The 18,735-nt window shown below is 43.6% G+C and overlaps 1 long non-coding RNA gene across 4 annotated transcripts in view; it reads right to left on the bottom strand.

Annotated features, from left to right (window-relative positions):
* LOC103240810 (uncharacterized) overlaps window positions 1-18,735 on the bottom strand; it is a 43,214-nt gene that overhangs the window by 23,274 nt on the left and 1,205 nt on the right. For 3 of the 4 annotated variants that reach the window (XR_500154.3, XR_012094997.1, XR_012094999.1), the window contains exon 2: window positions 17,355-17,434. This is a non-coding gene — a long non-coding RNA (uncharacterized lncRNA). Of the gene's footprint in view, window positions 1-7,048; window positions 7,289-17,354; window positions 17,435-18,735 lie in introns of all 4 variants that reach the window. The other variant, XR_012094998.1, reaches the window with a different exon arrangement.

The raw sequence follows: 18,735 nt of genomic DNA on the forward strand, positions 1-18,735 counted from the left end.
AATTCTAACGAGTAGCATCAGACTCAAATAACAACTTTATGGGAAAATAAGGATCGATTTGAAAGCTAGGCTCCTTCAGCTCAGACTCAGATTTTGAGGGGCCCTGTGTTTTTATAATTTTGGAGGCTCTCTACAAGAAAAAGAACGCAAACTTACAAATGCAAATTTAATCATAAACACAAATATGTATCTAGAATAAAAAAACATAAAGCATAAATTTAATAAGGCTGACAAATACGGCAAACAAAATTTTTCACCAAAATATGAAATAACATTTTTACTAACTGTCTGGGACATTTCGGTAGTGTTTCCTTTCCTATCTTTTTTAGTTGCATGCTCTTTTAAAATACTTTTTTCCTAAAAAATAAAGATTTAAAATTATTTTCTCTATTGAGAATAAAAGTTTTTCCTTTAATTTGGCTAAAATTTGGAGTTCTTTCCAACATTAATAGCTTAGAATAATTTATTTCAGCTTCTCAACTCATTATTGTAATGTCATGTAAATTTTTAGAATTATTGTCAAATTTGGAGAAATCTCTGTCAAGTGTTTTTCATACAGGAGCTACAAAATCTGGAAAAATATCTGCAGACTGCTGGTTTTATATATTTCAAATGTTCCTCTACATACTGCCAATATTAGGCTCTACAAAAAGTGTTCTTCTCATAGTACATGTCACAAGCCTGGTGAGTAGGCACTGTGGCCAGTAGGACTATCTTTGAAAGCCCCTCCCACCCCAGGATAGTTATGAATAACTTACCTACTCAAGGAAGTGACTGCAAAGCACATAAGTAAATCCCACTGCTATGGCCTGGATGTTTGGGTTCCCTCAAGATTCCTAGGTTGAAATCCTACTAAGGTGATGGTATTAAGAGGTGGGGCATTTTGGGGAAAGATGAGGTCATGAGGCTGGGGCCCTCATCAGTGGGATTAGTGCCCTATGGAAGAGGCCTGAGAAAGATCCCTCACCTCTTCCACCACATGAGGGCATAGAGAGAAAGTGCCATCTGTAACCAGGAAAGGGGCCCTTATCAGACACCAAATCTGCTGGTGCTATGATCTTGGACTTCCCAGCCTCCAGAACTGTGAGAAATAAATTTCTGTTGTTATAAGCCACCCAGTTTATGGGATTTTGCTATAGCAGCTGAAATGGACTAAGACATTCACTGAAATCAAACTAAATATATCCATAAGTCAGCTTTCCCTTAGCCTAGTCCTAAAATCCCCATGACCACTCCAGGGCCATTCAATAAGGTAAGTCAGCATGAAAAGAGACATGATTGTGGTTGAAATATTTTTCGCAGACAGGCATGGTGGCTCATGCCTGTAACCCTAGCAGTTCAGGAGGCCAAGGTAGGAGGATCACTTGAGCCCAGGAGTTTGAGGCCAGCCTGGGCAACATAAGGGAGACCTTGTCTCTACAAAATAAATAAATAAATAAATCAGCCAGGCATGGTGGTGTGCTCCTGTGGCCCCAGATACTCAGGAGGCTGAGGTGGGAGGGTTGCATGACCTCAGGGAGTTTAAAGCTGCAATGAACTATGATCACACTACTGTACTCAAGCCTGGGCGACAGAGCAAGACTCTGTCTCTGTGTCTCTCTCTCTCTATCTCTCTCCCTCTCTCTCTCTCATATAGATGGATAGATAATATATATAAAAAACACTCTATATCTATATATATTATCTATATATAGGTGATATATAATCTATATATTATAGATATAATATATATCTATATACAGATATCTTAAATATATATATCTTAAAGTACTGACATCTTCCACCACCACTCGTAATCACAGCCACAGGCTGTAAACCACACTGGAGAATGGAGGCAAAGTGCGGCTCACCAGGTCCCAGTGCCAGACACTGGATTCCGGGGTTCCACGTGTGTCTGCACAGATGCATTTGTTTCTCTCAACACCGAGGAAGACTCCCCCATTACACACTGGGAACCGGACGCAGAGCTACTCCCCAGTGGAGTGGAACCCAGGGCAGCTGCTCTTTCCACTTCCCATAGCGGCTTTTCCAGCGTTCTTTTCCTTACCATAAGAGGGGTAACACATACTCATTAGAGAAAACATTTTCAGTAGATGGGATTTTTTAAATTACCTGTAGTCACATTACCTAGATACAACCATGGAAAGATTTTGGCGTATTTTCATGTTTTATGGAACAAAGAAATTGAAAACATTAAATTAAACCAAATCTATTTCTCTCATTATTAAAGAAATATACATTCCCTGTCAAAAATATGAAAAGTATAAAAAAAAAAAAACTTAAAACCATCTGTATTTGTTGGCGAGGGCTGTTGTAACAAAGTGCCACAGACTGCACAGTTTAACAACAGACATTTTTTGTCTCGCAGTTCTGAAGGCCAGAAGTGCAAGATCAAGGTGTTGGCAAGGCTGGTTGGTTCCTTCTGAGGGCTGTGAGGGAAGGGTCTGTTCTACACCTCCCTGCTAGCTTCTGGTGTTTTACTGCCAATCTCTGGCATCCCTTGGTTGACAGAACATTACCCTGACCTCTCCCTTCATCTTCACATCGTGTCCTCCCAGTGTGCAAATCTGTATCCAAATTTCCCCTTCTTATAAGGACACTGGTTACATGGGATTTGAGGCCCACCCCACTCCAGTATGACCTCATTCTAACTTAAGTAATTAATACACGATTTCCAAATAGTCACATTCTGAGGTAGTGGGGGTTAGAACTTGAACATATGAATTTGGAAGCGGGTGGGAGGACACAGTTCAACACAGAACACCATTCCAAATCCTGTGAGGCAAAGAAAACAGATGTTAGCAAGTTATTACTAGGTCGTTTTTGAAGGTATGGCCAGAAATTTCTTTTGCTACTCTGCTCATTGAGGTTGGGGTCTGTGTCCCCATTTCTCTGAATCTGGGCAAGCTGGTGACTGCTCTGCTCAGTAATCCTAATGTTCAAGTCATGACAACCCAGGCACCAGGCAGGGGAATGAAAGAGCTTCCAGATGTTTCCAGCCCCCAGCTACCAAGTCATTCCCAGCTTGGGACTTACTGAGCTAAGGTCACAGACACCAGGGAATAAAGACAAACCCTCCCTCCTGTGCCCTGTTGAAATTCCAGATCCACAGAACCCGTGAGCATAATAAATGCATGTTGTTTGTGATGGTTAGTTTTATGTCTAGACCACAAGATGCCTAAATACTTCAATAAACCTTATTCTGGGTATGTCTGTAAAGGTGTTTGGATGAGATTAACACTGGAATCATAGACTGAGTAAAGCAGATTGCTTTCCCCAGTGTTCCTTCCCCAGTCCATTGTAGGCCAGAACAAAAGACCTGGCAAGGTAGAACTTGGTCCCTCTGCCTGACTACTTGAGCTGGGCCATCAGTCTTCTCCTGCACTCAAACTGGGGCTTACCCCATCAGTGCCCCTGGTTCTCAGGCCATTCGACTCATTCTGGAACTACACCACCAGCTTTTCTGGGTCTCCAGCTTGCAGATGGCAGATTACGGGACTTCTTGTCTTCCACAATCCATGAGCCAACTCCTTGCAATAAACTGCCTATAATAAAGGTCTTATAATATATATGTTTATACACTATTGGCTCTGTTTCTAAAGGTTCCAAATATATTGTTTAAGTCAGTAATTTCAGAGGTGGGCGGAGGGCTAATTACCCAGCAATAGTTATATTGTAATATTTCTAGTCAGAAATATTTTAATTCTTATATAATTATAATTCTTACTCTTTTTTCTGTGCCTTTAAAAATATTTCTCTTACTAAAATGAGTCACTAACTTCTTAGATCAAAAGGAAATGATAATTTCTCTGATTCTGAGATTTATTTTAAAAAATATTTAAAAAGAGTTCGGCCTCACTTCTAAACATTTGCATTATATAAACATAATGAATATACTGAGTCCAGCCATAGGTAACACAGGGACAGTCACAAGTCCCAAGTGGAGGATAGTATGAACTGAAGCTTTCTGATGCAGTGGCTGCTTAGACCTTTTACTATTCTTTCCCAGTTAAAAGTCAGAGAAATCAAGTAAACATTGAAGTCTTAAAGATGCAGACAACAACTGGGCCCAGCGGCTCATGCTGTAATGCCAGCACTTTAGGAGACTAAGGTGAAGGATTACTTGAGTCCAGGATTTCAAGAGCAGACCCTGGGCAACAAAGTGGGACTATCTCTTTGAAAAAAAAAAAAGGACATAGAAAACATGTGAGGTTCTTGGTAATGCAAATAATGAATACGATGCACTACACAGCTCTGGTTTTGAGAAAGGGGAAGTGTTTGGTTCTTCTTGGCACTGGCTCTCAACCATGTAAATAGTTTGGCCAATATTAACAGACCCTGGAGCCAAATCAGTTTCATGTGGTCATCAATCATGACATTTCTTCTGAAACATGAGGTAAAGCATGTGGTGCAAGAAATACACTTTCTGGGAAATGACGGAAACCTTAAGAGGTGCAGCTCGGGGAGGTTCTTGCAGGCCAAACCGCAGCCCCTAGCCACAGAACTGACCAGACCACACAGAGGCCAAATACCTGTGTGTGGGTCCAGCATGAACAACGCTGGTCCTAAAGTCCCTGTGGATCATGATCTCCTCATTACTGAGATCTTCATTTTCACTGCTTTTTCAGGTAGTAGATCTTTGAGATGTGTTAATGAAGGGACGGGAAGGTCTATGGTACCAGGTCTATGGTACTGAAAGTATATACTGTTACCTTGAAAGACAACAGACTTAGTTGGGCATGAGGTTGTTCCCAACATTTCCCCCTGAAAACTCTACTACATGTGGTTTCATTGTCTTCTGATCTTGGGTGGTGCAAAAAAAAAAAAAAAAAAAAAAAAAAAAAAGTCTATGGCCAGAGAGATTTCTGTTCCTGCATAGGAAACTTACTTTTTTCTATCTGAATGCTCATATGGTCTATTTCTTATATCTTTGTAATGTGAAAATGTTGTCACTCTTTTTTCTTGGAATGTGGTGGATTTTTTTTTTTTTTTTTTTTTTTTTTTTTTTGAGATGGAGTCTCGCTCTATTACCCAGGCTGGAGTACAGTGGTGCAATCTCAGCTCACTGCAACCTCTACCTCCTGGGTTTGAGCAATTCTCTCCTGCCTCAGCCTCCCATGCAGTTGGGATTACAGGTGCCCGCCACCACGCCTGGCTAATTTTTGTATTTTTACTAGAGACAGGGTTTCACCATGTTCACCAGACTGGTCTCGAACTCCTGACCTCAAGCAATCCGCCTGCCTCCACCTCGCAAAGTGCTGGGTTTATGGGCGTGAGCCACTGCGTCCAGCCCTGTGGTGGATTCTTTTGATCTTCACCTTCAAGTTCTTTTCAGCACAAGAAACACTTGTTTAATTAGGTCTTTGGTTGTTACTTCTATTTTCCCACAGGAATACCTAAGATTCTTGCGTTGAATCATTCTTCCCTCCCCTAGATAGCTCTCATCTCCTGCACCGGGCCAATACTTTTAATCCTTTTCTCTGCATTCTGGGAACATACCTTAGGTGGTTCTTCACATCCCTCATTTGACATTCAACAGCATTCTCTCTAATGTGGACGTGAATGTTATTACTCATCTTTAATTGCTTTTTAATCACTTACCTCTTGATATTTCCTGCCTCACACTCTGATTCAGACACATTGAACTTCTCTCAATTGCTCAACATTCTAGGGTTTTGTTTTTGTATTTGTATTTGTTTTTGGAGACAGGGTCCCCCTCTGTCACCCAGGCTGCAGTACAGCGACACGATCACAGCACACTGCAGCCTCTACCTCCCAGGTTCAATCGATCCTCTGGCCTCAGCCTCCCAAGTAACTGGGACTACAGGTGCGTGTCACCACACCCAGCTAATTTTTGTATTTTTTTGTAAAGATGGGGTTTCACCATGTTGCCCAGTCTGGTCTCAAACTTCTGGGCTCACGCAATTTTCCTGCCTTGGCCTCCCAGTGTGCTGGGATTACAGGCATGAGCTACTGCGCCTGGACAACATCCTGGGTTTTTTCTCACCTCTAGGGCTTCACACACGGTATTCTTCGGTCATAAACGCCCTCCACCACCAAGTCATTTCATTTGGCAAACTCCTACATCTTCATACGCTCTGAGCTTCAGCTTTCATGCAGGAAGCTTGCCATGACCGTCGAGGATGGCTCACAGTCCTCGGGCTTCTATTGTGCCCTGCCAACCCTATTATCACGCATTTCACACTGAATTGGAAATGCCAGTTCCCTTGTCTGGTACCTCACTAGATTCTGAGAGGACAAGAACTATGACAATTTTATTCATCATTATATCCTCAGCCCCGAACATCACTGCTGGCATGTGGTAAGCATTAAAAAATATTTTTGCCTATAATATCAGTCTTTTTCAATCACATTCGTCTTTTTGCATCTTAAGAATTCTCTACATGGTACTCAAAGGTGGTACCAAACAGCATCTTTAGGGATACCAACAAGTTTCATTTTTAGAGTTCTGTCTTCCTCTGATTATTCCAATGTGTGTTCCCTTCCTCCTACTTGACAGCATTTTTTCATAGATTTTATGCTTCTTCTGACCTCCTCCTCCAATGAATAGAATAGATCCAGACTTGGTGCCCACCAACAGACATACATCATACTGACCCTGGCCTCACTTTCTATCTACCTGGGTGCCTGCCAATCTCCTCTTCAAGCTATAAAACAGACTGCAATGTCCAGCTCCCAGCTCCCTCCCATTTCCATCTACTGTGTTCCTCTAGACAGAAATGGGACATGTCCTGTCCCACTGCCATGGGTATTTAGTTAGAATTGGAAGAAATTCCAACTTCAGTCAATGCCACTTTAAACCAGGAGTCCCCAGCCCTTTCAGTTTAAATGAATCCCAGGGACAAGGACATAATTTTGATGATTTTGGCAGGTGTTCTTAGAACACACTTTAGAAGTCTTATTTATGTCCTATATATTAGAGTGTCATCTTAAAGCAGCCTTGTATAGAAAATTTTGTAATCCTGTTAATGTCTTTGTTTTCTGCCTCTATAATTAAGAACTTACCTTTGACCTTTGGAGCACTGACCTTGTTTCTCTGGAGTCTTCCTCCTGAATGGGTCACTCCCCGTTTTTTCTTGAATAAACTTTTTTTTTTTTTTTGAGACAGAGTCTCGCTCTGTAGCCCAGGCTGGAGTGCAATAGTGCGATCTCGGCTCACTGCAAGCTCCACCTCCCGGGTTCATGTCATTCTCCTGCCTCAGCCTCCCGAGTAGCTGGGACTACAGGCGCCTGATACCACGTCTGGCTAATTTTTAAACTATTTAAACTGGAAAAAAATGAAACAAAATAAAGTTTAAAATAGAAAAATTAGCTGGGCATAATAGCAACTACTTGTAGTCTCAGCTATTCCGGAGGCTGAGGTGGGAGGATGACTTGACCCCAGGAGGTTAAGACTGCAGTGAGTCATGATTTGCATCACTGCACTCCAGCCTGAGTGCCAGAGTGAGACCCTGTCAGAAAGGGAAAGGGAAGGGGAAGGGAAAGGGAAAGGGAAGAGGAAGGGGAAGGGGAAGGGGAAGGGGAAGGGGAGGGAAGGGGAAGGGGAGGGGAAGGGAAGGGGAAGGGGAAAGCGAAGGTGAAGGGGAAGGGAAGAGAAAGGGGAAGGGGAACAGAAGGGAAGGAAAGGGAAGGGGAAGGGAAGGGGAAGGGAAGGGAAGGGAAGGGGAAGGGAAGGGAAGGGGGAGGGGGAGGGGAAGGGAAGGGGGAGGAGAAGGGGAAGGGAAGGGGGATAGTGAGGGAAAGGGAAGGGGAGGGAAGGGGAGGGGAAGGGGAAGGGGAAGGGGAGGGGAAAGGGAGGAGAAGGGGAGGGGAAAGGAAGGGGAGGCAGAATGGAAGGGAAGGGGGAAGGGGAGGGGGAAGGGGAAGGGGAGGGGGAATGGGAAGGGGAGGGGGAAGGAGAGGGGGAGGGGAGGGGGAGGTAAAGGGGAAAGGGGGAAGGAGAGGGGAAGGAGAGGGAAGGGGAGAGGAGAGGTAGGGGAGGGGGAGGGGAAGAGAGGGGAGGGGAAGGGGAAGGGGGGGAGGGGAATAGGAGGGGAAGGGAAGGGGAAGGAGAAAAGAAGGGAAGGGAAGGGGGAGGGAAGGGGAAGGGGACGGGAGGGGAGGGAGGGGAAAGGGGAAGGGGAGGGGAGGGGAGGGGGAGGTAAAGGGGAAAGGGGGAAGGAGAGGGGAAGGAGAGGGGAAGGGGAGGGGAGAGGTAGGGGAGGGGGAGGGGAAGAGGGGGGAAGGGGAAGGGGGGAGGAGAACGGAGGGGAGGGGGAAGGGAAGGAGAAGGGAGGGGAAGGGAAAAAGAAAGAGAGAAGGGAAGGGAAAGGAAAAGAATGGAAAGAAAGGTGGACAAAGACATGCAGACTCAAGGATATTAAACTGTTTCAGAGCATGTGAGTTTTATTTTTCAAAACTGGAAGGTTAGCATTAACTGACAATGGCTTTCATAAATTCAAAATTCATATTCACTTCATCAAAATCAAGGTAATTCTACATCTATTTCTCCAGCCCCAGCTTCTCACGTTCTCACGCTATAGGATGTTGTCATGCAGGTGCCCTACAATCGTAATATCAAAATGTTCCCCACAAGGTAGAGGAAGTAAGTTTGGGCCAAAGAGAATCAAGGCATCAGATAGAAGCAAAGGGGAATGAAGGGTACACATGCTGCCCTCATTCCAATCTCTGCCTACAGCAACGCCTAAAGCCCACCCACAATGCTGCCATTCCTGAAGGCACAGGAACCACCCCATAAACTTCACAACATGCCCTTTTGCCAAGCAAATTCAAATTAGATTTCTCCCTTATGCAACCGGGGGTTCTCACTATGCAACCGGGGGTTCTCACTAATACAACTGCTTTACATAATACCTATATTGCTGTAAAGTTTAGTATAAATAATTTTCATAAAAATTTTAAAATCTTATATTTACATAGTACTTCACAATTTTCTAAATTGTTACACACATTATCTCTTTTGGTGTGCAAAAGTAATTGCTTGAGATGGCTAGAACAGCATTTACTATCTATGGTTTTAAAACAACAACAACAAAATAAGACAAAGAATAATTTAAATTTTGCATAAGGTCACACAGGTAGTGAGAACAAAACAGGAGATGAACGCAAAGCTTCTGACTCCAAATCCAATACTCTACACCCAGAACTCTGGTCTTCTGATTGCTATCCCAGTGCTCCATGCACCCCTTGATGGCTATGCATATTTGTTAAACATACTAGAGACCATCTTTTGAAAGGAAACCTTTCCACCATGTAAATAACTGCCTTCTAGTTGGCCTACTTTGTTTCGGTTTTGTTTTTGTTTTGAGACGGGGTCTCTTTCTCTCTGTCCCTCAGGCTAGAGTGCAATGGCACAATCTCAGCTCACTGCAACCTCTGCCCCCTGGTTTCAAGGAATTCTACTGCCTCAGCCTCCCGAATAGCTGGGATTACAGGTGCCTGCCACCATGCCTGGCTAATTTTTGTATTTTTATAGAGATGGGGTTTCACCATGTTGGCCAGGCTGGTCTTGAACTCCTCACCTCAGGTGATCCGTCTGCCTCAGCCTCCCAAAGTGCTGGGATTACAGGCATAAGCCACCACACCAGGCTAAGTTGGCCTACTTTGTAAATGCGATTTTTAAAAATAACATTTCCCTAATCAAGGGATACCCCGGCTGCAATTATTTCGATTACTAGAAGTTATGAAGAATTAGTGACACCTTGTGGCAAAAGCTTATTAATTCATGTTCTACTGCCACCCATTTTCAGAGATGTCCAAAGGCTTCATGCACTTCACTAAGAAGTTAAGACAAGAGCAAAACTTTGGAAAGAATAATCTAGGGTTGCAACTCTACCTCTGTAACTAGATTCTCTCCTCAATAACTCTACACGGGCTTCAGTCCCCTCCTCTTCACAGAATCTGTGTGACTTCAAGTTCACAGATGACTTCCAGGTTGGCAAACCCAATGATTACTTCTCAAGTCTCATCTTTCTCAGCTTCTCAGTGATATTTGACCAGGCTGAACACACTGTTCCTGAAATCCTTGGATTTGACAAAATCAGTTTCCCTTCTCCTTTAAAATGTTGTAAAGCCATCTAAATGCTCATGAGTACCAAATTTATATCTCTAGTTCCACTGAACTTCAGACTCACATCTCTAACCTGCCAATGTGACATATGTATTTGGATGTCCAATAGCATCTGTCCAAAACAAAACTCTTGGTTTCCTACTCTTTCCAACAATTGACTACATCGCAGTAAATAACATGATCACCCTGTCAGTTTGGTAAAGCCATAACCTTAGCAGTCATTCTGTAATCCTCCACTACTTAGTATTAGTAAGTGGCAGTGAGGAGTAGAGGAATAAAGGGATTTAGTTCATTCTCTGAAAGCTCCCAAATGCACCCCTTCTCTCCATTTTTCCTACTATCACCCTAATTCAAGCCAGAGTCTCTCAACCTACTCAGCACCTTCCTAACTAGTATCTTACTCTTCACCTCTTACAATCCATTCTTTACATAGCAATCAGTGATCTTTTTAAAACATAACTCAGATGATACCCTTTCTTAAAACCCAAAATCCCCATAATCCCAACTCCTCTTCCATTCTACAAAGCCCTCCAATTTGCCCCCAGCTTCCTCAAAATGCTCTAAAAGCTCACGTCTTACCACTCTTCCCTGGCGTTCCATGTTCTAGCCACGCTGGTCTTCCTTTCACTCCTTAAACATGGAAGCTTGTTCCTTCCTTAGGAACAGTGCACTAGCCACCACCCTCTGCCTGGGCGGCTCCCCCAGAACTTCGTGTGGTTCACTGCTTCTTTTGTCACAAGGTCTCTAGTTAGATGTTACCTTCTCAGGCTTTTCTGCTACTTAACTGAAGGCAGCCACTCATGCTCCCCACCACCATCACAAAGTTGTTTTGTTTTCACCAAAGATTTTATCATTCCATGAAATTTTCTTTTTTTTTCTTTTTTGGTTTATTTGCCTGTTATCTACTTCCCTACAGTAGGACAAAAGCTTTGTCTATCCTGTCTATCCCAAGCTCTTACAATACTGCTCAGTACGAGGAAGGTGCTTAGTGTCTGCTGAATAATGAACTCTCATAAGTTCTCCCTTGCATTCTCTTACCGATATGGTTTGGATCTGTGTCCCCACCCAAATCTCATGCCAAAGTGTAATTCCCAGTGTTGGATGTGGGCCTGGTGGGAGGTGACTGGATCATGGAGGTGTTTTTCATGAATGGTTTAGTGCCATGTACTTGATACTGTCCTCAGGATAGTGAATGAGTTCTTGCGAGATCTGGGTTTTTTAATTTTGTTTTGTTTTGTTTTCTTTGAAGCAGAGCCTCACTCTGTCACCCAGGCTAGAGTGCAGTGGCGTGATCTCGGTTCACTGCAACCTCTGCCTACCAGGCTCAAGTGATTCTCCTGCCTCAGCCTCCCAAGTACCTGGGATTACAGGCATGCGCCACCATGCCTGGCTAATTTTTTTTATTTTAGTAGAGACAGGATTTCACCATGTTGGCCAGACTGGTTTCAAACTCTTGACTTCAAAGGATCTTCCCGCCTCGGCCTCCCAAAGTGCTGAGATTACAGGCATGAGCCACTGCGCCCGGCCAATATCTGATTGTTCAAAGGCATGGAGCACCTCCCCTTCTCCTTCTTGCTCCTGCTCCTGCCATGTAAGACACCTCACTCCTCCTTTGCCTTCCACTATGACTGGGAGATTCCTGAGGCCTCTCCAGAAACAGATGCCGCCATACTTCCTGTACAGCCTGCAGAACCATGAGCCAATTAAACAGCTTTTCTTTATAAATTACCCAGCCTCAGGTATTTCTTTATAGTAATGTGATAACAGACTAATACATTTACCTATACTTAAAAGCATTTCTGAAACCATAGCCTTTCACTCACTTTTTGCACACTTAAATGGAAAATATGCTGCTGCTTCTTTTCTTGGATCAATTGTATACCCCTGCTATTCACTCATTCAAAAAACTATTCTAACCAAACATTAAGTAATACGGTAGGACTACAAATACAAATAGAACATGATCCCTACCCTCAAGGAACTCATGGCCTAGTAGAAGCAAACATGTTAGCAAATCATTATAAAAGCCATGTGCAAGTATATCAGGAGAACCCGCTCCCGATGTTTAACGTGGGTTCTTTTCTATTTCCTAAGTGTCTCGGCTGGGTTGAGAAATAAAGGGAAAGAGCACAAGAGAAAGAAATTTAAAGCTGGGTGTTGGGGGAGACATCACATGTCGGCAGGATCCCTGACATTCCCCGAGCCGTAAAACCAGCAAGTTTTTATTAGTGATTTTCAAAAGGGGAGGCAGTGCACGAATAGGGTGTGGGTGACAGAGATCACGTACTTCACAAGGTAATAAAACATCACAAGGCAAATGGAGGCAGGGCGAGATCACAGGACTACCGGAAGAGGAGAAATTAAAATTGCTAATGAAGTTTCGGGCATGCATTGTCACTGATAACATCTTATCAGGAAACAGGGTTTGAGAGCAGATAACCTGTCTGACCACAATTTATTAGGTGGGAATTTTCCTCCACCTGATAAGCCTGGGAGTGCTACAGGAGACCGGGGCTTATTTCATCCCTTCGGCTTCGACCATAAAAGACAGGACGCCTTAAAAGGGGCTATAGGCCTACCTTCAGGGCGCATTCTCTTTCTCAGGGATGTTCCTTGCTGAGAAAAAGAATTCAGCGGTATTTCTCCTCTTTGCTTATCAAAGAGGAGAAATATAGCTCTGTTCCGTCCAGCTCACCGTCGGCCAGTTCGAAGTTACCTCTCTTATTCCCTGAACATCGCTGTTATCCTGTTCTTTTTTAAGATGCCCAGATTTCATATTGTTCAAACACACACGCTCTACAATTTGTGCAGTTGACACAATCACAGGGTCCTGAGGTGACATTCATCCTCCTCAGCTTACAAAGATGATGATGGGATTAAGAGATTAAAGTAAAGACAGGCATAGGAAATCACAAGGATATTCACTGGGGAAGTGAGAAGTGTCCATGAAATCTTCACAATTTATGTTCAGAGATTACAGTAAAGACAGGTGTAAGAAATTATAAAAGTATTAATTTGGGGAACTAATAAATGTCCATGAAATCTTCACAATTTATGTTCTTCTGCCGGGGCTTCAGCCGGTCCCTCTGTTTGGGGCCCCTGACTTCCCGCAACACAAGTAAAAGATGGCGCTGTGGCTGCAGAGTATATGAACCCAAGTTAGAGGCATCAGAAATGCCTTCCTGGCCGGGCGCTGTGGCTCACGCCTGTACTCCCAGCACTTTGGGAGGCCGAGGCGGGTGGATCACCTGAGGTCAGGAGTTCGAGATCAGCCTGACCAACATGGAGAAATCCTGTCTCTACTAAAAATACAAAATTAGCCGGGTGTGGTGGCACATGCCCGTAATCCCAGCTACTTGGGAGGCTGAGACAGGAGAATTACTTGAATTCGGGAGGCGGAGGTTGCAGTGAGCCAAGATAGCACCATTGTACTCCAGCCTGGATGACAAGCAGTGAAACTCTGTCTCAAAAAAAAAAAAAAAGAAATGCCTTCCTAGAGAAAACAACAGGAGCTGAGGTTTAAAAGAGGAGTAGAAGAAAAATCCAGGAAAAGAGACAAGGAAAAATCATAAAGCACAAACACAGCATGGAAACATGATAGTTCGTGCAGTGAAGGACTGCAAGCACTCAGTTCGTGCTGAGGACCGCAAGCACTCAGCTCTGCTAAGAAAAAAGTACAAGACAGAAATCAGTGAGATGTGAAATTAGAAAAATACGCAGTAACCAGGTAGTGGCAGGCTTATAGCATAGTTTGAGAAACTTGAACTTATTAGGCAGTGGGTTATGGAGCAAGCATGGTCAAGGATGCCTTTCTCTTAGATTATTGTTTGGTTCCATAGACGATTGAATTTAGACTACATGGGGTCAGAATGACGAGGTCAAAGGCTGGTAGGAATAGGAAGGACACAAAAAAGAGGATCCAGAAGCAAGAAACACTGAGGAAGTAAAATGGACAGGACTTGGTGATTATTGGGATATGGAGAATGAGGGGAGGGGGAACAAGCAAAAGGGGCAAGAAATGGGGGATCTGGGAGTGGAAGGACAATGAACATCATAAGCTGACGCTTTCTTGTGTAAGTTCTAGAGTCCAGCAGTCAAGGGCTTAAGTCTTGGTCCTGTCACTTGCTTGCTATATGACTTTGGTAAGTTATTTCAACTTCTCTAAATTTCAGTTCCTTGCAAATTAAATGGGAATAATATCAGAATCTACCTCATTGTTAGACTGGGATTGTTACAATAACTAAACGAAATCAGGTATGTAAAGTGCTTAGCATAGTGCCTGTTAATCAGAAACACCTATTGATTAAAGAATTTTAAAATGATTATCTGACTATGTCTGTGGTCATAGATCTACCTTTCCTCTTCTTATTAGGGATGAATTGTCCATGTTTCTAGGCAAGGCCAATCCCTCAACTTACACACAAGAACCTATTCCTTTTTGCCAACATCATTCCACCAATTCTTCCCTCCGTCCCACACCATCCATTCCACCCTCTCTCCTGAATCGCTTCTAGAAACATATACACACACAGTCAATTCTCGCATTAAAAAATATTGAACCTGTTCTTAACTCAATTTCCCTGTAACTACCAGCCCATTTCTTTCTTCTTTCCTTGAGTCATAAATTGCTCTTCTGCCAGTCTTTTCAGGATCCATTATAACTGAACTTTCTCTTCTATAACTTCATGAAAGTTGCCTTTTTTCAGATTACCAGTGACTTCTATGTTGCTAGATCCAAAGTTCTTATCTTGCTTAGCACATGTATAGCATTAGATATAGCTGATTACTCCCTTCTCCTTGAAACACTTTCGTTACTTAACTCCCAGGTGACCAGGCTTTCTGCATTTTCCACCATTTCTTTGACCCTCTTTTGCAGTCTCCTTTGCTGATTATTCGTCATCTTTCCAAACTCTAAATATTGGAATACTCAAGGCCTTATCTCTCTACACTCCCTTGGTAATCTTACCAAGTCTCATGGCTGTTGATTCAAAAATCCACTTCTCTAACACAGACCAATCTCCTGAAACTCTAGACTCCCATGTCCAACTGTCTACTCAACCTCTCCATTTGGATGACTAACATGCCTTCCAAGCATGATGTGCCTCAGACCAAGCTGCTAATGCTCACTCCAATAACGGCTCCTCCCCAGCGTTCCCTGTATCATTAAATGGCAACTCCACTCTTCTAGGTACTCTAGTCAACAACCTTATCATGGCCTCTAGCTACAGTCGAATAGCTTAAATTAAACCAGTCCTCTCATGGGAATAAGCATAAAAGCTGAATATTTAAAAAAGCACACATAACAAAAACTACACAGGCTGTTTGAAGGCACTGGAGAGCAACCAAGATGGTCAAGACATGAGAGCCCGGGATCCCAGGAAGAAGAGAGATGCAAAAAGTGATACAGAACTTCTCTGTCGCTTTTTCTTATTAGGGCATTTGCTGAGTTTTGTGCAGGGCATTATGGCGAGCAGAAAGCAGTGACCTGGAGATATCGGGGACCTTTCAGATATGGGGAGATAAAAAATTGGAGTTGAAAACTGCTGATAGGACTTGAAGGGACAAGATCTCAAAGAAAGAAGGATCATAAAGAAGCCAGTCTGACATTTTGTTTGGCTTTTATCCTTGAGGTATTTGCTGAATTCTAAGCTGTAAGGGCACTGGAAATCAAGAAACCAAACAGTTGCTAAATAGCTAAAATGCTAAGTGTACATTTCAACAGTCTCACAGAGCTGGGAGTACAAAAATTGGAGTTCAAAGTCACCCAAAGACGGGGACCTGTTAAATACCGCAGATGTTCATGTTGAGAAAGAACAGAAAGGCCTAGCTCTGGGATAAGACCAAACAAGAAAATGATCAGCCCTCACAAAGTCTGAATCCCTGACTAAAGGTCATCTGAGGCTGAGCACAGGGGCTCATGCCTGTAATCGCAGCACTTTGGGAAGCTGATGCAGGTGGATCACTTGAGGTCAGGAGTTCGAGACCAGCCTGATCAACATGGTGAAACCCAGTCTCTACTAAAAAAATACAAAATTGGCCAGGCATGGTGGTGCACACCTGTAATCCCAGCTACTTGGGAGGCTGAGACAGGAGAATTGCTTGAACCCGGGAGGTGGAGGCCGCAGTGAGCCAAGATGGCACCATTGTACTCCAGCCTGGGCAACAAGAGCAAAACTCCAACTTAAAAAAAAAAAAAGGCATCTGCTCCTACTCTAATTGTTTGCCAGAATAAAATTAAATCCTTTCTGGAAAAAGACAACATCAGCCACAGTCTCTATGCAATATTTATTTATTTATTTATTTATTTATTTATTTATTTATTTTGCCAGAGCCTCTATGTGATTTTTTCCTACACAATGTCCAACATTTAATCAGAAACCTTAGGTTCATCTCTTATGCGTTTCTCTCATGTACCACATCGCGTCCAATCTATTCTACCTTCAAAATTGAGCTGGGATCTTCCCACCACTTTTGGCCCAGATCCAGAACCAAGCTCCATCAAAAGCAAGGCAGTCTGCCCCCCGGACATGGCCTCGGCACTGACTGACCGCACCTCTCAGGCCCAAGCACCACACCTACACCAGATCCAAGCCACTCTCTCACCAGCCTTATTGGGAGCAGCTTCCTATCTGGTCTCTCTGCTTCTGCCTTTGCCCCACTTCAGTCTATTCTCAACCAAGTAACTAGAAAAAACAAATGTTTTTAATCAAACTATGTCAAGCTTCTACGCAAAACCCTTTAGGGCCTTTTAACCCTAGAGTAAAACCTAAAGTCCTTTCACTGACCTACAACGAGGCGCACGGCCTGGCCTCTGACTTCATCTCCGAATGCTCCTCTGCTCCACTCACTCTTACTCCCATCCCCAACATGGCTTCCTGCCTTCGAACTAGGAATTGGCTGCTTCCTTGACCTGGAATGCTGTGCCAATGAGTATCAATTTTCATTTCTTCACCTCCTTCATGTCTTTACTCAAACGTCACCTTCTCAATGAAGCCTTCTCTGAAAATTGCTAGGTCTCCCATGCCCCAGCACCTAGCCTTCTTTCCTGCTTTATTTTGCCTTAGCTATTATAACTATCTAACACACATAATGTACTCACTTTTCCTGTTTGTATGACTCCTCCACTAGAATACAAATTCTGTCAAGGCAGGAGTTTTAATCTGTTGTTTGGTTTGGTTTTTCACTGCTATATCCCCATGAACACGAGGGGAGTGAGGGTGAGGGACAAGAAAACAACAGTGCTTGGCACATACTAGATACTCACAACTATTTGTGGAATGAATCGTTCAGTTTCAGATCATCCAAGAGTTGTCCAGAAAACAGTCAGATATCCAGGACTGTCACCTGAGGGAGAAATCTAGGTTAGAGATACATCCTTTGTTGCCCCGAGTATACAGGTGGTACTAGAAATTATAGATGTGAAATGGGACTGCCCTGGGAGAAAGGAGAAGAAGAGAAACAGGTTGTGGATAAAAACTTGTACAGGCCAGGAGTGGTGGCTCATGCCTGTAATCCCAACACTTTGGGAGGCTGAGGAGGGCGGATCACGAGGTCAAGAGATCAAGATCATCCTGGCCAACATGGTGAAACCCCACCTCTACTAAAAATACAAAAATTAGCTGGGCAGGGTGGCATGCGCCTGTAGTCCCAGCTACTCAGGAGGCTGAGGCAGGAGAATCACTTGAACCAGGGAGGTGGAGGTTGCAGTGAGCCGAGATCACGCCACTGCACTGCAGCCTGGCAACACAGTGAGAGTCCATCTCAAAAAAAAAAAAAAAAAAAAAAAAAAACTTGTACAAGAACCTATAGTGGCTATCAATTTCTTTATAAAGCCCACTGTGGCTGGTATAGCACTACTGGTTACTATCACGCATGTCCATGTGAAGAGACTACCGAACAGGCTTTGTGTAAGCAATAAAGCTTTTTAATCACCTGGGTGCAGGCAGGCTGAGTTCAAAAAGAGCATCAGTGAAGGGAGATGGGGGCCGTTTTATAGGATTTGGGTAGGTAAAGGAAAATTACGGTCAAAGGGGGATTGTTCTCTGGTGGGCAGGAGTAGGGGTCACAAGGTGCTCAGTGGGGGAGCTTTTTTGAGCCAGGATGAGGCAGGAAAAGGAATTTCACAAGGTAATGTCATCACCTAAGGCAAGAACCGGCCATTTTCACTCCTTTTGTGGTGAAATGTCATCAGTTAAGGCAAGGACCGGTCATTTTCACTTCTTTTGTAGTGGAATGTCATCAGTTAAGGCAGGAACAGGCCATTTTCACTTCTTTTGTGATTATTCAGTTACTTCAGGCCATCTGGGCATATACGTGCAGGCCATCTGGGCATATACGTGCAGGCCACAGGGGATATGACGGCTTAGCTTTAGCTCAGAGGCCTGACAGTTACCCACTCAATACCCATTCTATTCTGTCCCAACATCCTTCTAACAGAATTCGTTCATCTCCTCCCTGGCCAAGCATTTCTTGGAGGCCCGGAAAGACTGGTTAGCTGGTCTAATCCAAACACGGTGGTCTTATATATAGATCCTAAGCTTAAGTCAATATGATGTAATTCTGGTCAGTTGGGAGTGAGGGGGTTTTGCTCTTCCAATAAAGACAAAAGAGAAGATACTTCTATTACTACCTTGTTGAAGCCAACA

Source organism: Chlorocebus sabaeus, chromosome 13, assembly GCF_047675955.1.
Source record: "Chlorocebus sabaeus isolate Y175 chromosome 13, mChlSab1.0.hap1, whole genome shotgun sequence".
Taxonomy (NCBI): Eukaryota; Metazoa; Chordata; class Mammalia; order Primates; family Cercopithecidae; genus Chlorocebus; species Chlorocebus sabaeus.